At 36.3% G+C, this 25,989-nt stretch overlaps 1 pseudogene; it reads left to right on the forward strand.

The window, feature by feature from the left end:
• LOC123850736 (Y-box-binding protein 1-like) overlaps positions 1-25,989 on the forward strand; it is a 127,061-nt pseudogene that overhangs the window by 6,379 nt on the left and 94,693 nt on the right.

Here is a 25,989-nt window from a genome sequence, read left to right on the forward strand (position 1 = left end):
TGATCTGTAGTATAGTGGTTTGTTTTGTAGATGGAGTGCTATATTAAGCACTTATATACAGTACATCATGGAAGTTTCTTGACAAGACTAGGAGGTGGTTGGTATTATATCAGGTTCACAATGAAGGAAACTGAGGAGCAGGAGATTTAAATAAGCATTTCCATGTTACATAGCTAAGGTGACATGTCCATTATTTGAACCCAAGGTTGGCTAATCCCAAAGCCCATGCCCTTAACTAATATTCTCCCCTGCCTCTTCTCATTAGTAAAATAATCCCAAATCAGGCTTCTTCTTCCTTTTTTTTTTTTTTTTTAATTTTAGTAGGCTCCATGCCCAGCGTGGAGCCTAATGGGGAGCCGCGACTGAGATCAAGAGTCAGACACTTCACTGACTGAGCCACCCAGGTGCCCCCAGGCTCTTTTTCTAAGAGGCTATCTCAGTGCTGGAATCAGGGCAGCTTCTGTCTGTTACTTTTACAAGTGGTTGGTTTCCATTTAGGATCTCCTTCATTCAGAAGTCATACTACTTAAGACATTAGGGAGGGATATACTGAATGGCAAAGATATATGGGTAAATAGAGTGTGCTCCTCCCCAATCCCTTTTCCAGACACCATGTGAGGTCATGGGATCAAGCATGCTCTATCTTTGTTATTCTGTGGTAGCCCGCAAATTCCAGCTCCTGTTAAATAGATCCTGTAGTTAGAACTCTCTTCCTGCATCTATAATTACCTTTTGTTACAATGTTGCTGAATGCTGAAATTTTCTTCATGATTCTATGTAGTTCTTTGAAGGCAGCTCATAGTTAATGAAATGCTGTCCACTCCCCAAAACCACCTCCTGCCCCATCCACAGCTAGCCACATCTGCAGCAAGAACCAACCTCATCAAAACCCCCAACTACTGCCAATCCTGTTAACCCCCTCTGGGTTTGAATTTTTCAGGATAGTTATTTATATCTTTGAATCATCAAACAAAATGTGTTGTTTAGCGAGTATTCCTGAGCAATATCTGTACAAGCAAACATTGTGTGGTTTGCGTTGTCTGTGTGTTTTAACCTTGTTAACAAAAGCTCACTGGCTCAGGAGTCAGAGACTGCATATAAATAGTATTTACATTATAAGTCATTTCTTCTTTTTATGATGTTTACAGATCTGGATGCACTTGTCAACATATTCCTTTGATTTCATAAATGTCAAATAAGATTCATTTAGTCAGTGCTGCTGGAGAGTTTCATTATTAACCCCTCATATTCAACTGCATCATAGAAAAGCATACCAGAATAGAAGAGCAGACTTAACCGCACATTGGTACAACATACTAAGTGATGCCTTCAACAGGATATTGACTGCATCTGTGGTATTTAAATCTCAAAAACAAGTACTACTGTAAGTTAAAAGTGCCTTATTACGATTTTCAAAATATAACAAATACCCCTGTGCACATGAATTTCAGAAATAAGGTGACTAATAAACAATAATGCTGCCAAATCCATTTTATACACACAATTTGCTTTAAGTATCAGGATGGATGTTGTATTCATATACCCATTAGTATTAATCGGAGCAATGGGCATCTACCTCCCACTCTTATCCTGAATTCTGACTTCATTATCAGAGACTGCAGTGGATGCAAACAGGCTGGAAGTGAGCAATCCTAGTCACCTCAAGCCATTTCTTTCATTTAGGCATTTTACAAACATTTTTGAGCAGCTTCAATGTGTCGGTCATCAAGACAGAGTTGAACAACACGTGGTTTTTTGCCTTCATGAAATTGACATTCTGACAGGCAACCGATATTACCCAACTGTACAGCACAATATTCGTTAGATAAAAGAGAAAGTGGGAAAGAGCAGGCCAAGAGAAGAGAGCAGAAGGAGGAAGTGTGCAGTGCCATAAACATCAGCTTATGAGTTCAGAGTATTTTATACAAAGGGAGCAAAGGGCTCATGTGGGGAAATGGGTAAAAACGAAGCTATAGAAGTTGGCAACAGTCCTGTCATAGAGGGCACTGGGTGCTCAGATACGACTTTTATCCTAAAGACTGCAGTGAAACTCAGAACAGAAACTCTTAATACTCAGAACAGAAACTCTAAACTTGTATATTGCCTCTTAAAAAAATATTTTCTCTCAGTTTTATTGGGAAATAATTGACATACATCAATGTATAAGTTCAAGGCATACAGCATGATGGTCTGATTTGTATGTATTGTGAAATGATTACTATAAGAGGTTCAGCTAATATCCAGCTTCTTATATAGGTACAATAAAAAGAAAAAAATTAAAAAGGAAAATAATAAGAGAATTTTAGTATTTACTCTCATAACTTTCCTACATATTATAGAGTAGTATTAGCTATAATCATCATGTTGTACATCACATCCCTAATACTTATTTATCTTATAAATGGAAGTTGTACCTTTTGGCCATTTTCCTCCAGTTCCCCCTCCCCTACTCTCTGCCTCTGGTAACCACAAGTCTGATCTCTTTTTCTGAGTTTCATTTTGTTTTTAGATTCCACATATAAGTGAGATCAGATGGTATTTGTCTGTCTCTGTCTGACATTTCATTTAGCACTATGCCATCAAGGTCTATTCATCTTGTTGCAAATGGTAAGATTTTCTCATTTTTTTGTGGCTGAATAATATTCCACTGTGTGTATATACCACAACTTTTCTATTCATTCATCTGTGGATAGACATTTAGGTTGTTTCCATATCTTAGCTATTGTAAATAATAATGCTATGATCAATCATGGAGGGTGCAGGTATCTTTTCAAGTTAGTATTTTAATTTCCTTTGGATACATTCCCTCAGGTGGAATTGTTGGCATATGTTAGTTCTGGTTTTAAGTTTTTGAGGACCTCCATACTGTTTTCCATAGTGGCCATACCAATTTACAATCCCACCAAAGGTGCACAAATTCCTTTTTCTCCACATTCATGCCAGCATTTATTATTTATTATTTCTTGTCCTTTTGATGATGGTCCTTCTAACAGGTCATTCTAACATGTGATAGCTCATTGTGGTTTTAATTTGCATTTCCCTAACAACTAGTGATGTTGAGCTTCTTTTCATGTACCTTTTGTATATTTCTTTGTAGAAATGTCTATAGGTACTTTGCTCATTTTTTAATTAGGTTATTTGTTTTTTTGCTATTGAGTTGTGTGAGTTCTTTATATATTTTGGATATTAACCCCTTATCAGATATATGGTTTGCAAATATTTTTTCCCATTCTCTAGGTTGTCTTTTCACTTTGTTGATTGTTTCTTCTGCTGCTCAGAAGCTTTTCAGTTTGATGTAGTCCCACTTGTTTATTTTTTCTTGTGTTGCTTATGCTTTGTCATATCCATAAAAATTATTACCAAGACCCATGTCAAGGAGCTTTGTTCCCATGCTTTCTTTTAGGAGTTTCATGGTTTCAGATCTGACACTGAAGTCTTTACTTGATTTAACTTTTGTGTTTATATTCATGTGCTAAAAATAACCATTGTCCTTTCAGCTACAAAAATCAAATTAATGGTCAACTAATCTTTGACAAAGCAGGAAAGAATGTCCAATGGCAAAAAGACAGTCTCTTCAACAAATGGTGTTGGGAAAATTGGATAGCCACATGCAGAAGAATGAAACTGGACCATTTCCTTACACCACACACAAAAATAGACTCCAAATGGTTGAAAGACCTCAATGTGAGACAGGAGTCCATCAAAATCCTAAAGGAGAACACAGGCAGCAACCTCTTCGACCTCAGCCACAGCAACTTCTTCCTAAAAACATCTCCAAAGGCAAGGGAAGCAAGGGCAAAAATGAACTATTGGGACTTCATCAAGATAAAAAGCTTTTGCACAGCAAAGGAAACAGTCAACAAAACCAAAAGACAACTGACAGAATGGGAGAAGATATTTTGCAAATGACATATCAGATAAAGGGCTAGTATCCAAAATCTATAAGGAACTTACCAAACTCAACACCCAAAGAACAAAGGATCCAATCAAGAAATGGGCAGAAGACATGAACAGACATTTTTCCAAAGAAGACATCCAAATGGCCAACAGACACATGAAAAAGTGCTCAATATCGCTCTGCATCAGGGAAATCCAAATCGAAACCTCAATGAGATACCACCTCACACCAGTCAGAATGGCTAAAATTAATAAGTCAGGAAACGACAGATGTTGGCGAGGATGCTGAGAAAGGGGAACCCTCCTACACTGTTGGTGGGAATGCAAGCTGGTGCAGCCACTCTGGAAAACAGCATGGAGGTTCCTCAAAAAGTTGAAAATAGAGCTACCACACAATCCAGCAATTGCACTACTGGGTATTTACCCCAAAGATACAAAAGTAGGGATCCGAAAGGGTACATGCACCCCGATGTTTATAGCAGCAATGTCCACAATAGCCAAACTATGGAAAGAGCCAAGATGTCCATCGACAGATGAATGGATAAAGAAGAAGTGGTATATATATACAATGGAATATTATGCAGCCATCAAAAGGAATGAGATCTTGCCATTTGCAATGACGTGGATGGAACTGGAGGGTATTATGCTGAGTGAAATAAGTCAAACAGAGAAAGACATGTATCATATGACCTCACTGATATGAGGAATTCTTAATCTCAGAAAACAAACTGAGGGTTGCTGGAGTGGGGGGTGGGGTGGGAGGGATGGGGTGACTGGGCGATAGACACTGGGGAGCGTATGTGCTCTGGTAAGCGCTGTGAATTGTGCAAGACTGTTGAATCACAGATCTGTACCTCTGAAACAAATAATGCAATATATGTTAAGGAAAAAAAAAAGAAGAAGAAGATATCAGGAGGGGAAGAATGAAGAGGGGGAAATCGGAGGGGTAGACGAACCATGAGAGACGATGGACTCCGAAAAACAAACTGAGGGTTCTAGAGGGGAGGGGGTGGGAGGATGGGTTAGCCTGGTGATGGGTATTGAGGAGGGCACGTTCTGCATGGAGCACTGGGTGTTATGCACAAACAATGAATCATGGAACACTACATCAAAAACTAATGATGTAATGTATGGGGATTAACATAATAAAAAAATTTAAAAAAAAACACTGCACAGATTTGCAAAAACAAAAATGGGGTTTGGCTGTTCTAACGTATAATCTGCTTTTTCTCTCCCACGAAATAATAAATCTGGACATTTTCCCACATCCATATGGAATACAGATCACCATTATTATCTTTAATGATACCGTTTTCCCTTCATATGGATGAGCATATTTGCCCAATCTGTTTCTAAGAAACTCTGTTTCTAAATTTTGTTTGGTTTTGCTTGTGAATCTTTGCTCACCTGTCCCACAATTTCCTCAGGAGAAACAATGGAAGCAGAATTGCTGGGGCAAAAGGGATGCACAGTTACTATTTTATTTTATAACACGTGGCCAGGTTGCCTCTAGAAAAGTTGTTCTAATTTACCACTGAACCAGCCACTTACACATTTTTCACAGTGGTGTGGAACTGAATAAAGAAAACTTCATTTAAAATAGAGGCATGAGACCAGAAGGGGAGTGCTCACCCCCTACCAACCCCAGGGCACTTGCAGATCCCAGCTCATACCTTGCATTTTCCAACAGGAAGAAGCCTACTTTACGACCCCAGCAAGCAGGAAGAAGATTTTTCTCCTTGCCCAACAATAGCCCAGCCAAGGAGAAACTCATCACGTTTCTCACTTTCCTCCAATGGAACTTTTGTTCAAAGCCACCAGCACCGCCCCCCCCCCCCAACTTCCCTTTTTTCCCTATTAACGTTCCTGTCCTTTGTTCTCCGGACGTGTGGGTGGTTTTGCCCTAGCTTTCATGTCTGAATTGCAATTCCTGTGCCATTTCTGAATAAATCCATTTTGCTGGTAAAAAAAAAAAAAAAATCAAATTAAATTTTGTGTTTCTGCAGATTTCTGGTACTATTAGAGGACTTAAAAATATTTACTAAATGAAACCTATATAAATTAACTGATATGATGCCCAATTCACCATATATGATTAGATAGGACAGATCATTTGGAATTAAATATTAAAAAAAGTTTGATATATTTAAAAAATTTTACTTTTGTCTAAGTCAAATACAGTATGAATTAAAAAAGAAAATAGGAAGAAATCATTGAGTGAGAGGTAAGAATCCCTTACTTATAATCTTTTATCTACTTCTTATATTGTCTTACAATGTGAAGACTCTCATTCATTTATTCCTAAAATAATTATTACATGTATGCTACATTAACATGATCAAGTGTAATTGTGATTTTAAAACTTTATAAAAGTGAGTTGTTATATAACCATCGAATGAAAATGTTAGGATTTCAGATACCTCAAAAACTTCACTCTAGTAAATTAATTAATAATTAATTTGTTGTAATGGAATTTCAATTTTCACATACAAATAACTTTGACTCTAACTACTCCCATGTGATTTCATTAAAAGTTCTGTCCTTAAATTCAGCTGGTTCACAGTTCTGCAAATTCACTTTTCTAATCCCTTGGGACTACTGGCTCTATAATAGTCCAGAACTTTATGACACTGAAATCGATGTTTCAGTCTATGTCAGAGAGATGTTTGCTGCTGATTTTGGAATATTCACCTTTTGAAATTTCACCTTATGGACTATTTACCTCTAAAACCAAAGTGTACATGCAAATGTAGAAGTTAAATTGTTGAATCAAGGAAACTGCCCTTAAATTTATTTTAATTTTACTTTGTGGAATATGTAATCTCCAAGTTTCTCTATGTAATAAATATAAGAAAATATTTTATTAATCTCACATATATACTTTGTTTTCCTCTTGCTAGTGATAGTCTAGTGACAAAATTTAGTTTTAAATAAAGTTCCTCTTTATTTGAATTATGTTTCTAAGTAATCCAATTCTGTAATACAACTTTTAAACTACATTTGGAAATTAAAATAAAAACCACTTATAGATAATTCACAGAAATTAGAATATATTTAGAGCTGAATAGTTATAAAGCTAGTACATTTATAAGCTTATAGGATGCAGCTGTAGCAATATTTTGTGTGAATTTACAGTCTAAATGCATATATGAGGGAAAAATAAAAAGCTAAATTTTATTGAGCTAAACAGCCATCCTTTAAATTCCAAAATTACTACCAAATAATACTCATCCTAAAAATCAAAGGCAGTTAAAATAAAAATAATTTAAAATTTATTGAACACATATATTTTGGGGAAGAATCAATGAAACCATAAGTTGGTTCTTTAAAAACAGTAAACAGTAACAAAAAAGGATAAACCTCTGACAAGTGGAGATTAAAGAAAAAAAACACATGAATAATAGCATGAAAAGGGGGATTATTATAGATGCTATAGATAATATCACATATTATGGAATAAATTTATGTGAATCAATTTTAAAATATTTATGAAATAAACAAATTTCAAAACATAAAACTCTTCCAAAGTAACCTGAGAAGTTATAGAGTCTGAATAGTCAAAATAAAATCTAATATAAACAATGATCAACAGTTAAAAAGGACCTACAACTCCAGGCTCACACAATATTGATGATGAGTTCTATGAAACACTTTAACATATAATTCCAACCCTGCTCTTATATTTCAGAATATTGGGGGGGAAAAGGGATATTTTTCAATTTATTTTAGGAAGCCAGCATAATCTTGATACTAAAATTCAAAAAAACAGTGGAGTAATGGAAAATTACAGGGCAATTTTATTCATAGCTATAAATGCAAGCATATTTAACAAAATATTAATGAGCCCAAGAAGACAATGTATAAAATTATAAGCAGGACCTATGCTTAGTTTATTCAAGTAGCACATTGTTGCATTAGCATAAGAAGTCCAATGTATTTATCATATTAAACATTAAAGTGGAAGAGTGTTACCATCATTTCAATATCTGCACAAGGACCATGTGACAAAATTCAACATCAGTTCCTGGTTAAAAGAATAAAATAGAGAAGAACTCTTTGTAGTTTAAGGGAACTTCCTTAATCTGGTAAAGCTATAAAAATTTTACAGAAAAAGTAAAATTATACTGTGATTTTGAAACTATTATTTCCTAGATTAAGAACAAGAAACAAGCCTATTATCTTTTAATTCAACATTAGTAAAGCAGTCAAATCACTAATGAAGGAAAGATACATAAACATATAAATAAAACAATAAAATAATTATTAGAAAGTAAGAAATTGTCATTATTTGTGGATTATATGATTGTCTACCTAAAGAACTATATGGAAGCAATCAGTGTATGTATGTTTGTATATTATTAGAGAGTTTGTATAAATTAGAGAGTTTGGCATTTTCTAGATACAAAACTCAATGTACAAAATCCAGTTGTATTTCAAAATGCCAGCAACAAAAATTTTTTAAATAAGATAAATGCTTTTTACAATACAATAAAAATATGATGTACCTAGAAATAAAACTAACGACAGGAAATGACTGAGGAGAAAATTTCAAAATGCTTGACAAACATGAAAGGACTTTAAGTGGAAAATTTAAAGATATGTGAATGTATGAATATTCAGTACAATTCTGATAGAATTCCCAGAACTTTTGGGTTTTTCTTCTGCTCCTTGCTAAAGTGATTCTAAAATGTACTTGGTAATACAAAGATCTATTAAAAGGCAAGACACTTGAAACTCTTGGAAAATTCTTAAGAGGCATTACTGATTATTAGGAAGCAAAAATAATTAAGACTGTGTACAATGGGGACAGAGTTAAAGAAATTAATCAAACACAGTGGAGGTTTTTATGTGAACATAGTTTTCATTTCTTTGGGTGAAATGCCCAGGAGCACAACTGTTGGGTTTTATGATAAGTGCATGTTTAGTTTTTAAAGAAAATGTGGACTGTTTTCTAGAGTTGCTATACCATTTTCCACTCCTACCACAAAGCATGAATGATCCAGTTCCTCTGTATCCTTGTCAAAATCTGCTGTTGTGAACTATTTTCTATTGTATACATTTTGATATAGGTTTTAATTTGCATTTCCCTAATACTTAATGATGATGAACATTTTTTCATGTGCTAACTTTCCATCTATATATTTTCTCTGGTCGAATGTCTCTGCAGGCCTTTTCATAGGTTTTATTTATTTATTTATTTATTTTTTATTATCTTATGTTAATCACCATACATTACATCATTAATTTTTGATGTAGTGTTCCATGATTCACTGTTTGCGTATAACACCCAGTGCTCCATGCAGTACGGGCCCTCTTTAATACCCATCACCAGACTAACCCATCGCCCTCCACCTCCCCTCTAGAACCCTCAGTTTGTTTCTCAGAGTCCATAGTCTCTCATGGTTCGTCTCCCCCTCCGATTTCCCCCCCTTCATTTTTCCCTTCCTGCTATCTTCTTCTTCTTCTTCTTCTTTTTTTTTTTAACATATAATGTATTATTTGTTTCAGAGGTACAGGTCTGTGATTCAACAGTCTTACACAATTCACAGTGCTTACCATAGCACATACCCTCGCCAATGTCTATCACCCAGGCACCCCATCCCTCCCAACCCCCACCACTCCAGCAACCCTCAGTTTGTTTCCTGAGATTAAGAATTCCTCATATCAGTGAGGTCATATGATACATGTCTTTCTCTGATTGACTTATTTCGCTCAGCGTAATACCCTCTAGTTTCATAGGTTTTAATTGGATTGTTTATATTTTCATTGTTTAATTTGGGGAGTTCTTTCCAAATTCTAGATACTAGTTCTTTGTTGGATATGTGGTTTGCAAATACTTCCTTCCAGTATGTCTTGTCTTTGTCCCCTTATTAAAGCCTTTCATGAACTCAAAGTTTAGGTTCCAATGAAGTCCAATATGTCCAATTCTCCTTTAATAATTGTGTTTTGCCATGAGAGATGATGGACTCTGAAAAACAAACTGAGGGTTCTAGAGGGGGGGGGTGGGAGGATGGGTTAGCCTGGTGGTGGGTATTGAGGAGGGCACATTCTGCATGGAGCACTGGGTGTTATGCACAAACAATGAATCATGGAACACTACATCTAAAACTAATGATGTAATGTATGGGGATTAACATAAGAATAAAAAAAATGTAAAAAAAAAATAATTGTGTTTTGAATGTTCAGTCCAATAACTCTTCATCTAGCCATAGGTCCTGAAGGTTTTCTCCTAGGTTTTCTAAAGGTTTTATAGTTTTATGTTTTACATTTTAAATCCTTGACTCATATTAAGTAAATTTTTGTATGAAGTGTATAACTTAACTTGAGAATCTTATTTCCCCCTATTGGTGTAATTATACTAGCATCATTTATTGAAAAGCCTATCTTTCCTCCATTAAATTGGTTTTGTACCTCTGTCAAAACAAAATGGGCAAATTTGTATGCAAATATATCTGGGTTCTTTATTCTGCTCTATTGTTTTGTGAGTCTATCCCACCACCAGTACCATAGTCTTGAATAATATAGCTATCTATAATGTGCCATATATATGTATTTATATTAAATGTATGTATATGTATACATACATATATAATAATAATATAGATAAAATGGAGTCTTGAAATTTGGTAGACTGATTTCTTCTGACTTTATTTTTCCTTTTCAAAATTGTTTTAGCTATTTTAGATCCTTTGCCTTTCCATACAAATTTTGGAAGAAACTATTCTACATTTACAAAAATCTTGGTGAAATTTTGATATGAATTTTGTTATATCTGCATATCAGTTTGAGAAGAATTGACTGACATCTTTACTATGCTCTGTCTTTCAATCAATGAATATGGTATATATCTTCATTTATTTAGATCTTTGATTTTTTTCATTAGCATTGTATAGTTTGCAACATACAATTTCTGTATATCTTTGTTAGAGTTTTACCCAAGTATTTCAATTTTTTGAGTGATTGCAAACAGCATTATATTTTTTAATTTTGGTGTTCACTATCATCACATAGACTTACAATTGACATTTTTGTTTCTTTTGAATTCTGTGACCTTGCACATATTAGTTCTAAGAGTTATTTTGGTAGATTCCTTGAGAATTTCTACTTAGACAATCATGTCATGTGCTAATAGCAATAGTTTCATTTCCTCCTTTCTTATCTATATGCCTTCTAGTTCCTATTCCTGTTTTATCGCATTGGCTCAAACCTCCAGCAATATTTTGAACAAGAGTGTGAGAGCAGACATACTTGCCTTGTTTCTGATCTTAGGAAGAAAAGCATTCAGTCTTTCACTATTAAGTATAATGTTAGTTATAGGGTATTTTGTACCTGTTCATTATCAGTTGAGGAAGTTCTCTCTCATCTTATTTTTCTGAGATTTATTATCATTAATGTGTGTTGAATTCACCAAATTTTTTTCTCCATCGACTGATATGATCATGTGACTTTTCTTCTTTAGTCCTGTTAATACAGTGAATTATATTGACTGATTTTTCATATATTAAACCAGTCTCATGCTGAGAACATGACAACACATAAGAGAGGTAAAAGTTTTATGAACTGAAGACATGTAGAAGAGGACCAGAGGTAGACTTTGCACTTAAAAAAGAAAAGAAGAAAGCAAAAGAAACAACCTAGGTTTCAGCACCAAAACAAAAACAAAAACAACTAAACAAAAAAAACTAGACTAACAAACAAAGATTTACACAGCTCGGGGTCAGGCATGGGAAAACAGTAATCTATTGTAACCTGAGAGCAGTAAAGGACCAGTAAAGGTGGGTCTAAAATGAGAAGGGGGGGGCGCCTGGTTGGCTCAGTCGGTTAAGTGTCTGCCTTCAGCTCAGGTCATGATCCCAGGACCCTGGGATCAAATCCTGCATTGGGCTCCCTGCTCGCAGGGGGCCTGCTTCTCCCTCTTCCTCTGCCCCTCCCCCTGCTTTTCTCTATCTCTCTCTCTCTCTCAAATAAATAAATAGAAATCTTTAAAATGAGAAGGGGTCCTCAGAGTGAGATGGAGGAAATAGCACTACACATGCTTAACTTTCTTTTTTTTTTTTTTTTAGCTCTGCAAAGCATGATGTTCAGTTCAGGCACCTACTTTCCCCACCATTCTTTAGTCTTCTGAATTTTCTGTTTCCCTTTTGATTGTGTTAATAATTGAGGAAAAGTCTGCCCCCTTAATTAATACACACATCTCTCTTCCTGTTCTTTTGTTTACTATGATCTGTGCTTCCATGCTGAGTAGAACAGGAAACTACTGAATTTTCTGGTAACTTCTAGCATTATCAATAAAACTCTCCTGGGCAGTTTCAAAGGTAGTTTGTCCTATAAAGTTTTTTTTTTTATTTATAATTATGATTTAACATATAATCTGTTAAAAATATAATTAAATATAAAATTTGATTTACTACTAAAGAGAATCTTCAGCCACTAGAATGTTTCTATTATAAATCTGTGTGATTCCAGATACCTGTGAAACTTCCTTGGATAGTATTTTTTAAGGCCTTCTTCACCGGTTTTATATTAATTTTCCTGCTTCTTAGATCTCTGCATATACTAGTTCTTTAGTTTTCTGGAGCTAACTTTTAGGCTCACTCTTACTGCAAATGCTGTGGTCAACTCTATCTTTCATTAAAGAGAACTTGAAAACCCTAGTTGAAGTGTTCAAGGATACTTGTATTAAGGCAATTATGCCTTTGCTATCTTCTTACATCTAGGGTTCACCCTCCTATTCCATTTCTAGCACTGGGGGCCCTGTTTTTTTGACTTTATCTCAATTTCTTCCTGGGGAATCTGTTTATCTGCTCTAACACCCGGACACCTCCAAGAACATTCTGAATTCCCAAAAGATTTAAATTCTTCTGAATCCCAGTAATTTTCTAAAAATCAGCCACTGCTTGTTTTCTGACTTATAGTAAATATGCTAGCATAACTCTTTGTTCTTCAGGGTTTTAAGATACTAAAGATTATACATAAAAAAAATAGTACCATGAATTTTATTTTATTTTTTAAAGATTTTATTTATTTATTTGAGAGAGAGAATGAGATAGAGAGAGAGAGCATGAGAGGGGGGAGGGTCAGAGGGAGAAGCAGACTCCCCGCTGAGCAGGGAGCCTGATGCAGGACTTGATCGGAGACTCCAGGATCATGACCTGAGCCAAAGGCGGTGGCTTAACCAACTGAGCCACCCAGGCGCCCCAGTACCACGAATTTTAAAAAATCCAAGGAGCAGTCAAATTTATACTAACCTATCACCTAGGCATATGTAAAACATATGGGAAAAAAATCCAAAAACTAAGAGTCATTTCTGAACAAGCCCCTTTAAGTCATACCGTAGTTCGTTTGAGTTATTCTACACAATGATTTCTTTCATGAATATTCCTTAGCTGTTTAATGACACCTAGTAGCTTAGTTTCAAGATGCTCTGCTGGTGCTCACTTCACTTTCCCAACACTGACAACCCTTAAGGTGGAAGGAAAATGAAGATGGTTAGTTAGTTGCTATTGTTCTCACTGGAGTGAATCAGTACCAACTGATCTACATGAATTTGGCGGGGGGTGGTGGCTAGAGGCCCAGAATGCCTGGATGATGACTTGAGATGTTATGATGTCCTTAGGCTACCAGATTAGGGGCCTAAAGGATAAGGACTAATATATATATATAATATATTCTCTGGATTAACGAACTGAGGTTCTGTATCATGACCTCGAATTTAACGATTTCCTAGGTCCCTTTACTGTGCTTTCTAGTAAAAACTAGTTCCAAAAGAATATAGTAATGGTATCCACTAATTTGCAAGTATTGTCCATTCCCTTACTCAGAATGTTAGAACTTTAGGGGGACTTGAGAATAGTAATCTAACTTCCACATGTTATGATTGTCTCTCAGAAATTTCTTCTAGGGGGCGCCTGGGTGGCTCAGTCGTTAAGTGTCCGCCTTTGGCTCAGGTCATGATCCCAGGGTCCTGGGATCGAGCCCCGCATTGGGCTCCCTGCTTGGCGGGAAGCCTGCTTCTCCCTCTCCCGCTCCCCTGGCTTGTGTTCCCTCTCTCGCTGTCTCTCTCTCTGTCAAATAAATAAATAAAAATCTTAAAAAAAAAAAAAATTTCTTCTAAATATCTTTTCTTGGTCACTTCATAAAGCACTCATTATTTTATTAAGCTATTACAATCATATTCTAAATCGTATCTCTCCACGTACTGGAATGTAGCCAATTCCTGACACTCAGATCCCCTCTTTCCTCCACCATATCATATTATAACAGCTATGGTTCCCAAACCCCTGGAGTGAGTCAAAGAAGACATCAGTTCACTTAGTTTGGATAATCTTGGTAAAAATTACTGCTCTCATAATGACCACTGAGATTATATAAGCAGGCAGTGCCTTCAGTGAGTTCTCTGCTATAAACACTGATAAGGCTTATATAGGCAATGCACTTGCTTACATTGGACAACCCCCTACTAATTCAATTCCCTCCCATCACTGTGACAGCTACATCACATTTTAAGCACTTAAGTATTATTCAGAGATGTAATTCTGGAAATGTGACTGACTAAGTTCCAATGTTTACTTTTGGTCTCATCCATTGATGCCAAGAACTCTATACTAATCACTGTTTGAGAGCCCTCACCTGAGTCTAGGTGTACCTGAACTTTGGACATCAGGCCTACAGCTCATAATAATAAGAGTTGTCTCTTGTGGATATAAATGAAATGTTTAACTTCCATTCAGCTTATACATTCAGGAATCAGAGATCATGTCAAGAATATATAAATGAATATAAAAATAAATAAAAGCTAAGTATTACACTTTTAAATGTAGATAAATGCAGAGTAGATTTGGAATATAAGAACTGATATTCATAAAATCCATCTTCCCAATTAATACTAATTGAGTTTTAAAATATTTTATAATTTCTTCACACTCTTATAACCAAATTTACAAACTTAAATTTGATATGTCAGTTTTCTTAAGTTTACACCCAAGCTTATTTTTATTATACCAGAATTCTTCATGAATTTGTTTTGTAATTCAGTGTCTTAAAATAGTGCCCCTTATTAAAATTTATTATTAAAAAGTCAAATAAATGTGTTTATCTTTCTGCAAAGATCATGCTATTTTTTAAGCTTGCATTTACTTGAGCAAAATATATTTGTTTCGATTTTCTCTCTCTCACTATCTCTTTTAAATGAAGAACATAGCTCTTAAAATAGTGTCTGGCAAATAGTAGGTGCCAAAATATTAGCTGAATAAATTCTACGTATCACTTGAGTTTTGTCTTCTTCTTCTTCATTTTTTAAAAGATTTTATTTATTTTTTTGAGAGACAGCGGGAGCAAGAAAGCGCATGAGCGGGGTGAAGGGCAGAGGGAGAAGCAGACTCCCTGCTGAGCAGAGAGCCCGATGTGGGGCTTGATCTCGGGACTGTGGAATCATGACCTGAGCCGAAGGCAGACGCTTAACCGACTGGGCCACCCAGGTGCCCCAAGTTTTGTCTTCTAAGACGATAAAGGAAGACAATCGGTAATTAATTGGATAATACTAACATGTTGCTAATCCTTTATAGAGTTTCACACACATGATCCATTTTCTTTCTCAGAGTATTATACAAAATGATGTCCTTATCATATTTATTTATAAGAATTAGGAAGCTGAATTTTGGGCTTGCCAAAGAGCAAAGAACCAAAACATGAATCTACATTGTATGTCTTTCAATAATAAAAACTCATTTATTCAGCACTCATTATATTCCAATAATTGTGTAAGTGCTTCACCGTAATCATCTTAGTAAAGCCACATGACAACCTTTTTATATGGAGAGGAAATTTGAGGTTTATATAGGTTAAGTGATAAGTCCCAAGTGATACAGGTAGGATTATAGGTTCTTTGGATAGCAGGGCACAATGCAAAGACACTCCAAGAGATGAACGTTAGAACTCTGTTACTTCCAGCTCCAGATGAGAGAAGGCTACAAGGGGGCTGCATCCAGGGCCAGGGTAAGAGCAAGCTGGAGGCGGCTCACCTATGGCAAGGGAGGTGGGGCAGCTAAATTTTGAGGGCTCCCTATGAATAGACTAAAGTGAATAATTTCATGGGCTCCAGGGCTTAGGGGCTGTCCCTCATTGTCTGTATGTAGCCCAGGGCAGTTTGAGCACAGTTATAGTGGCCCTGAAATGAGAAAGCCTGCTAAGGGAAATGGTTGGGGTATGGACATAATCAGTCAATCAAGAGAAGAACTGATCTACCAGTGATCAGACCCTCAAAACTGGGTCAGGACAGCATTGAAAACAACAACTACAAACATAGAGAGGGGTATATTTCTGAGTCTGTCTCTGTGTCTAGGAATGGTTTTGTAATGTGGTTTGAGTTCCAAAGGGATGTTACATTAGGTCTTAATTTTATGGACTGTTACCGGGTGGCATATTCTCCTGTCCTCCTACACCTGGAAACAGCTAAAATTACTGGAAGAAGGCTCTTTCTGTGCTCTGTTCATACTAGCTCTATCATCCATGCTCAGTTTCCCCCTTCCAGAAAGTTAGCTAGACCACTCTCAAAAAGAGAGGCCCACAAAAGACAGGAGGATTGCAGGGACTTTCCTCTAATTTCCCCAGGATTAGAGAAAGTTTACTCCTTCTCTGTAGGGAGTGATAGTTAAGTTTCTCTTTTATCTCTTTTTCTCTCTCAGCCACTGTCCTTTCTCCTTCTCACTGAAGCCTCCTGGGCCTCTGTGCTCCTCAGCAGTGTAAAGAATTTTTTTTTAGTATACTCTCAAATTAGGACCTTATGCAAAAGGAAAGAATAAGGGAGGATATGGAGAAGCCTAGGAAGGAAGAAAGTGTCCAGTGTCGGTGGGGTATTTATTCAGTTTCCGGACAATTTAGAAGGTTTTATAATATGTCCCCTCTGGCTGGATTTTGTAACCTGATTGAAGTTTTACTATGCAAAGTCACTAGCACTGTTACCAAAATGATAGTTCTAAGAGGTAAATAATTTAATTCGATTCTAAAACTTCCAAATGCTTTATATTATTTTTGCCAGAATGTAGATTTCATGTTTAAATTTAATTTTCCTGATAGTATGAGGATGTGTTAATGCATGCCAAATTGTTTTTGGTTCGTTACATAATGAAATAGTAGGTGATGAAAAAATTTCCAGCGGACTTAACAAAATTTTTAAAATTAGTTATTTTGTAAAACAAAAGGCAAAGCTTGCTCAATTCTGCAGTTGAATGGAGCTAATATTCTTATGCTCTTTTTTCCTCCACGCCACCTTTTTGGCTTTCCAAGGTCTACCAGATACTCTTTCTTTAATGAATTTCAACTCAGATTTTCCCTGCCAAGGTCCAAAAAGAATTTTCAAAATGGTTTTCTCCTACTTGCTACCAAATTCAAGATGAGTAGAAATACTTGAATATTTCTCTGACATTGACTCTATGTCTTATTATTTAAGAATCTGAGAGGTCAAATGTATGACCCAGTACATAGTGGGGAAGTTTGAAGAGAAGAGTATCTGGTAAATCAAGAGAGATAGAGTAGAAACTCAGTTAACTCCTGATTAACTTGTTCTACCAAACGGGTTTGTTCTCCATTCCCTCCGTACTGACTGTTGCCCAGAGTACAGGTACAGTACCAAACGGACAAGTCACTCTCCATCCACATCCTCCACAAGTGAAAAGCTGTGTGCTTAACCAGTGCCAGCTGGGCTGGTTTCAGACATTTTTAGATTAGCTGTATCTATTATTATAAATTCAACTTTGAACAAAAGAGAATGTAAACTAATGAAATCTTAGTGCAAAAGATGATTCCTTGACCTTGATGAACTTGAAAATGATGTTGAACATGGGGAAAAAACTTGATAAATGTGAATTAGTTAAACTAAAATTGATATTATAAAACTTACTGCCATATTAGGTAGAAAAAGACACCTGAAAAAAAGATGGGGAGAAATTGTAAAGATCTAGAAGGATTCTATACTCAGATTGCTTAACAAATACCAGTAAGTTTTCTCTCCGCTTTAAGGAAACCAAAACTAATGCATGATAAGTATGGTTTGTAAAATAAGATGACTTAGGACTCTATTTAAAGGACTTAAATACAAAATAACTTCAAGTGAATTGGCAAGTGTTTGTATATTTATCTCACTTACATAAATATTCATGTGAGTTTCACTTTACATATATGTACATACTTATGTGTATTAGACATTTTTGTTTTATTACAGTATCCCACTTAAGCTGATTTTTTTTTCCAGAGTAATTACTGGCCTTAATCATGTTGGGTAATAATATCAGGTGGCTTTCATTAAGGACATACTCTGTGACATACAAGATTCTAATTTATATGTATGAACATTCGTTCTCATAGCAACCCTGTTACGGCCACCTGTGTAGATAAGAAAACTGAGGCAGAGAGAGCTTAAGTAATTAATTGGCTCAGATTTTATGGCTGTCAAATGGAGGAGCTCAGATTCAAACGAGGGCAATCTGGCCCCACAGTCCATGAACTGAGGCTGCATGTACATTTCATGCTTTTCTATGTAAAGATATTGATAAGTCATTGTCCTTTTACATTAATGGACTAAATGAATCAGCATGAGAAACTGAATCTGTATTTAATCAATTATCCCAGTGCTGCCCAACTTAAAGTCAGCCCTAAGGTTACATTCTCCGACAAACAAATTAACACTCATGTTCTGAAGCTCTTCCATTTGCACAGGATAGTTTATCTCTGTAAAAATTGTTCCTAGCCTGTTTTGACTAACATCTCATTCCAAACCTCTAATGCCTTACCATTGGACATTCTTCTAATGCCTTCTCATTCAGAAGAAGAGTTGAAAGGTCTCTGGCATGTCTGGTCTCTCTTCTTTCTCCATTTTCAACTGCATTTATAGCATAGCTTCAACTAATTTTCCCAGTTCAATGATCTAAACCCTGACCAAGAGAGAAAATGGAATAAAAGCACCTTGAACCAAAATATACTTCCAAATTTGGCTCTGCCTGCTGACCTCCATTATTGTATCCTCAGCCCATGTGTTCAGGATGCCACTGAGACCATCAACCTACTGACATGCCTGCCATAAACTGATCAGAAGATAAGATAATTTTCATTTTCTCTTTTCAAAATCCAAAATTATTCACTCAAAACCCCTAGAGGTAGACACACTATATTTAACACTGCTAAATTCAAAATACTGACAAGTTCTCGGTCTTTGTTATAGTCAGCTCTAAGAAAAGGTTTTCTAAGAACTTGTAAATGTATTTTGATTATGAACAGAAGGAATATGTTCAGGAAATTCTCATAATTCAAGGGAAGTGATGAGTGCATTAGCAAATACTAAATTGAAAGATATTAGTTTTAATAATCTCAAGTGTAGCTTTAAGTAGCTCCCAGAAAGTTTTTTTTTTTCATTAACTATAGGTGTTCTATTCACTTAATATACGTATCTGAGCAACCCAAGAAAAAAGGGAGTCACTCCATCAGTGACTTATGGAATCATGATGGACCTCTCTCAACTGACGCCTGCTAAACATGAATGTATTATGGTGGGGAGAATGTTTCTATTGGAAAATTACGTGAATAATAGCAGCCTCCTTGACGGCATTCTTCTATGTACTCAATTTTTCCTATTCTAAAGTTAATGACTATTTACTCTGTTGAACTTACTTGAGGAAAAAAAAAAGTGAAAATGACTAATATCAGCTAGAATTTTTTTCTCCAATATGTATAATTCAATATCAGCTTTCAAACTGCTCAGCCAAGATATAACTAATGGTGGTAATTTCAGACGTTGAATTTTTAATCTCATAAGGATGAATCCATTTTCCTAAGTTCTTTGTTATGCACGTGTAGACCTATATTTGCTTCTGACCATGTTTGTGCACACAACACACACGCCTACATTGTCACACACACCATATATAATCATTCTTTTTCTGAGTGTCAAGGGAATTACAATTAACTTTTTGTAGAAATAGTGAATTTTTCAAATTTGGTTTAAATGTACTTGTTTTAAAGTCAACACTAGGAGTTTTGGTACCACCTTATCTTTCCACTGAATATAACTATAGAATATGGACAGAATGCATAAAGCAGCTATGTGAACTCTGTGAACCAGAGAAACCAGAGGGGAGAACCTGAATCTGATATTTTAGGGAAGAAGTGGTGGATTTACCATTTCCTTTCTTCTAGTATCCCCCAGCCCGAGCTCAGCATACCAGAAGAGAGTAGTGAGGCAGAGGCAGGGTCCAGAAGAACACCTTACTTAGTTCTTCTGGCTCGAGAAGCAACAAAGGGAACACCTAACACTCTGAGGAATTATGGAAATAACATGGTTTCTTTTTTCTTTCTTTTTGTTTTCTTTTCTCTCTTCCCTGATGCCCTGGCCCCCAAGCAATGCCACAGTGTGATGACAGACATTGGAAACACAATTCTGCAAGACCCAAAACCCTGAGGAAAGGGAAACTTGCTCTCTGTTCAGTGAAGCTCTGATTCCAAGAGGATTGGGTGAATCCCATTGTTTTTTTTCTTTTCATCTCCCTGTTGCTTAACTCCAGACATTGCACAGTTGTAGATGTTCACAGCAGAGTGGGATAACTAAAATCTCAGTTTTCACCAGAGGACCAGAGAGAAAAGCTCCCGGGAACTCAAAAGTACTGGGAAAATCATGGAAAGGAAGCAGCTTAATAAGGTGACTCCAGGAAGTTTTTTTGTTTTGTTTTGCTTCGTTTTCAACTCATGAGCACATCAATCTGCTCAAGCATAGATCTGATACTATTTAGCATATCAAAGCATTAAGAACTGAATTAACAGATCACCAGCTATTCTCCACTGGATGTAAACAAGACTCAGGTTCTCATAACATGATATTCAAAATGTCCAGTTACAATCTATTATTACTTGACATAAAAAAATAGAAAATCCTAACTCGCATAGGAAACAACTATCAATTGACTCTAGCACCAAGCTGGTGTATATGTTAAAATTTTTTGATGTAGACTTCAAAGCAGGCATTTGTTAAGCAATCTGAGTTTAGAAACCTTCTAGTTCTTTACAATTTCTCCCCATCTCTTTTCAGTTGTCCTTCTCTACCTAATCGAGCAGTAATTTTTATATTATCAATTTTAGTTTCACTCACATTTATCAAGTTTTTTCTGTATGTTCAACACCATTTTCAAGGAATCAACTTTTTTTTTGCACTATTTCATTAGTTTACATTCTGTTTTGTTAAAATTACACTACTGGGTATTTACCCAAAAATACAAAAACACTAATTCAAAGGGATACATGCACCCTTACTGTTTATAGCAGCATTATTTACAATAGCCAAATTATGGAAGCAGCCCAAGTGTCTACTGACTGATGAATGGATAAAGAATACGTGGTGTATATATACAATGGAATATTATTCAGCCATAAAAAATAATGAAATGTTGCCATTTGCAATGACATGGATGGAGCTAGAGAGTACAATGCTAAGCAAAATAAGTCAGCCAGAGAAAGACAAATGTCATTTAATTTCACTCATATGTGAAATTTAAGAAGTGAAACAAATGAGCAAAAGAAAAAAGAGAGAGAGACACCAAGAAACAGACTCTTAACTACAGAGAACAAACTGATGGTTACCAGAGGGGAGGTGGGTGGAACAAAGGCTGAAATAGGTGATGGGGATTGAGGAGTCCACTTGTTTTGATGAGCACTGGGTGATGTATGGAATTGTTGAATCACTATATTGTACACTTGAAACTAATATAACCCTGTATGTTAACTACACTGGAATTAATTTAAAAAATAAATAAAAATAAATAAAACAAATGATAACAGCAAAAAAAAAAAGACTTTAAAGTTTTAAAGCAAGTACTATAACAATGTTTCAGCAAGCAATAGTTAATACTGTTCAAGCCAATGGTAAATAAAAAGTCTCATCAAAGCAATAGATAGAATGAAGGACCAAATGGAAATTTTAGAACCAAAAATCACAATGACTGAAATAAAAATTCAGAGGATGGTCCTTCAGTAAATTAATGCATAAATAAATTGTGTGTGGTACATCTAGATATCTAGATAATAAAATATTATTCAACACTACAAGAAATGAGCTACCAAACCATAAAAAGATATGGAGGAAACTTAAATGAGTACTACTCAGTGGAAGAAGCTGATTAGAACAAGCTACCTACTGTATGATTCCAACTGTAGGATGTTCTGGAAAAGACAAAACTATAGAGGCAATGGAAAGATCAGTGGTTGCCAGGGGTTGGGGGAAGGGAGGGATGAACTGGCAGAGCACAGAGGAATTTTAGGACAATGAAAATACTCTATGATACCATACTCTGTATGATACTATAATGATGGATACACATCATTATACATTTGTACAAACTCATAGAATGTACAACACCAAGAGTGAACCATTATATAAAGTATGGATTTTGGGTGATTATGATGTGTCAATGCAGGTTTATCAATTGCAACAAATGTACCACTCTGGTGAGTGATCTTGATAATGGGGGAGGCTGTGCCTGTGTGGAAGCAGGGAAATCTCTGTCTTTCCTTCTCAATTTTCTTGTGAATCTAAAAATGCTCTAAAAAATAAAATCTTTTAAAAAAATTTCACAAGATGCACATAATAGCTGGAGATGACAGAACAAAGAGTCAGTGAAGTTAAAGACACACCAATACATGGAAATCATCCAGTCTGGAGAATAGTGGAAGAAAAAATGAAAAATAATTCTGATGGGCCATTGCTTGGTAGTCTTGGGAAATGTAACCTAGATTCCTTCTCATTCCAGGAGAGCAATTAAAGGAACTGGGAAGTTCATATTATGCTACTTTATATAAGAGAAGGATCTCCAATCTTGTTTATTTGTTTAGTGGTAAATGATGCCTTATCCCAGTATGCCTCAGTGACCTCTCCTGACATTCTCCCTTCCCCTGGCTCGTTACCCAGCGATGACTTCATCCACACACAATATTGCTGGTGGTGCATAAACATCTAAAATCACTCTCACTTAAATCAGATCCCTCACCTTATATTCATGTCTCTCACTCTGAAACTCCTAGCTTTAATAGCTGTTTTTAGATCATTAGGTTTTTGAATGGCCCGAATGCTCCCCTTTGATTTCCTGCTTTCTGTGCCCCATTCAGCTTTCAGCTCTGCATACTCCTTTGCAATCTCAGAAGAGAAAGTCCTTCCCATACTCTGGCTCCACAATCACACAGGCTAAATTTCTGATTTACCAGCCAAAAGTAAGAGTGTTCCATACTGAGCTACAATCCGTCTCCTGAAGCCAAGCTTCAGAAAGGTCTATCCACGCAAAATCTGGCACGGCGTGTAATACCTCATTTGCCTATGCTGGCCAAGGAGTAGCGAAGAAATATGATTTTGTTTTCTTTGTTAATTTTGTCACCTTAGAAATTAGTCATTTAGGGGCGCCTGGGTGGCTCAGTCGTTAAGCGTCTGCCTTCAGCTCAGGTCATGATCTCAGGGTCCTGGGATCGAGCCCCACATCCGGCTCCCTGCTCCGCAGGAGGCCTGCTTCTCCCTCTCCCACTCCCCCTGCTTGTGTTCCCTCTCTCGCTGTGTCTCTCTCTGTCAAATAAATAAATAAAATCTTTAAAAAAAAAAAAAAAGAAATTAGTCATTTAACAATTTCACATAGCAGTGTATCATTTCTGATTGATAGTTATCATACTTCAGCACAAATCCCCATAGAATGACAAAACAGAAGTAGTTTAATATTTTAAGAAGACAACCTTCCCCAGGAGACTTATTTTATTACTCTCTTTTTAAGCTATAGTTAACACTCCTTTTAAAATCTCAAGTAAGTCTTTCCCTTTGATCCTCTCTGGTACTTCAACCTTATATTTTGGGTCTGTCTGCTCTGATTTCTTCTTTGTTAACCCTGAGGTTTCCAGAGACTTTTATAATATATAGGATGATAACCTCAAGTGTGAACTGAGGGATGAGTTATGAATTCTAATTGCTCAGAAATAACATGTCACATAAAACATCCTGTTTCTCTGTTTTCTGGTCATTTGCATTCTCTGCAGTTTTTGTCAAGTACAGTCCTGCTAAAACCTGAAACTCTGGGCCTCCCCCTTCTTGCAGGGTAGTCAGAGCACTGAAATGATACTTGAACCTTTTTCCCCCCTAGCTTTCCAGCTGCAAAGCACATAGGAAATCTATGTGATTCTCTGACTCCTCTTCTTTGCCTCTTAAATAATGCAACAGAATGTAGCGACATTGTTTGGTGAATAGTGCTGCAATCGTAGGAACCCGCAGTTCTTGAATGTTCTGCAGGGCATTCAGGAAGTCTAGTTATGTCAGGGTGAGTAATGGTACAAACACTTACAAGGCCATAGTCTTATCTTACATACAAATTAAGCTTTAATTTAAATTTTGTGCTTATTCTGTTAGGGGGAAAAAAAAGTAATACGGGTTGTTTATGTCTTAAAAACAATGATAGCAAGGTCCCATCTTTATCACAGCTCCAATATTTCTATTCTAGAATACAATGTCACACCATCAATGCTAGTCCTTTGGTACAGTGTTTCTCCTATGTGAACTGTGACCTTCAGACCACATGATCAGAATCATCTGGGCCCAGCAGATGGGTGGGTGAGGCTCAGTAATTTACACATTTTACATCCTCCCAAGGTGATTCTTCTGCCACTAGTTAGAGAGCCTCTATCCCTGGAAAAGACTGAGTTTCAGGACAATAAAAATGATGACCCAACATTACTCGATGCTATGTAACTAATGTCTGAAGGACAAAAGTATCCATCGAAGATGAAAAGAAAGGAAGAAATGGCCTAGAATTGGTACATATTTCACTTCTAGTATAAAAAATCATATATTAGCGGGCACCTGAGTGGCTCAGTTGGTTAAGCATCTGCCTTTGGCTCAGGTCATGATCCCAGGGTCCTAGAATCAATTCCCACATCAGGCTCTCTGCTCAGCGGAAAGCCTGCTTCTCCCTCTGCCCCTCCCCCCCTTGTGCTCTCTCACACTCTCTCTCTGAAATAAATAAATAAAATCTTTTTTTAAATCATATATTAGAGCCAAAAGGGACTTTAGATATCATACAGCCCAAACATTAGAATGTATGACTGAGGACACTGCAGCAGCTGTTAACTTATCGAGTGCTTATCATGTACTAGGCATTGTGCTAAGCCCTCTATGGGGAATACTTGATTTCATCTCTGTGCTCAGAGAGTTGAAAAGGATGTACGGTCTTCAAGTATGTTATTGGCAAAGATAGGATTGAGCTAATATATTCAGCTAATAACGACATTCTTGTTTCACCAACTTCATGTCTTCTTCCTGGAGGAAAGGCGGATACCACCAACTATGCGCCCCTGAAAATGAGTTTCAAGTACCCATTTAACAAGTCACACTTGAACAAAATATTTGCCATCTACTTACTTTTTCATTTTCCCTAAAGAAGGAAGAAATAGAATTCTCTAAAATGCCATATTTTGACCTTATTCAAAGTCCAAGCACAAAGCATGTTGTGTTAAAATGAAATGACTAGAAAACATCCACTTAATGTGAAGAGCACCAAGAATGTTGGAATTAGTTTCCTTTTCAACGATCTGCTCTTAATTGTATAATGAAGAATTATACATTGTGATCTTTAAGAAGTAATTTAATTGTACATTCAGTACTGTGTAGGATTGGGAGTAGGCAATTTGCTTCCTCATTATCTCTAGGGATCTGGTTGCACGTGGGCTGTGTACATATGTTTCATGCAGTCATTTGTTAAGCATCCTTATATTTTCTATTTCCTACAAACCTTGTCATTTATTTAAGAATTTGTAAGATCAAAAACCTCCATCTTCCTTTATATTCTCTTGTGGTAGACTTCAGATATGGGGACTAAGTAGTTCTTTAAAAAAAAATTATTTATTTATTTGAGAAAGAGAGACTGAGTGGTGGGGGAGGGGAGGGAAATGGGCAGAGGCAGAGAATCTTCAAGCAGACTCCTCAGCTGATAAGCAGATTCCCCCACTGAGCACGGAGTCCGAAGCAGGACTTGATCTAATGATCCAGGAGGTCATGATCTGAGCCAAAACTCTTTTTTCAGCAAAAAGCCA

Source organism: Mirounga angustirostris, unplaced genomic scaffold (assembly GCF_029215605.1).
Source record: "Mirounga angustirostris isolate CCGP_5_RB_7025 unplaced genomic scaffold, mMirAng1.0.hap1 SCAF_10, whole genome shotgun sequence".
NCBI classification, from domain to species: Eukaryota; Metazoa; Chordata; class Mammalia; order Carnivora; family Phocidae; genus Mirounga; species Mirounga angustirostris.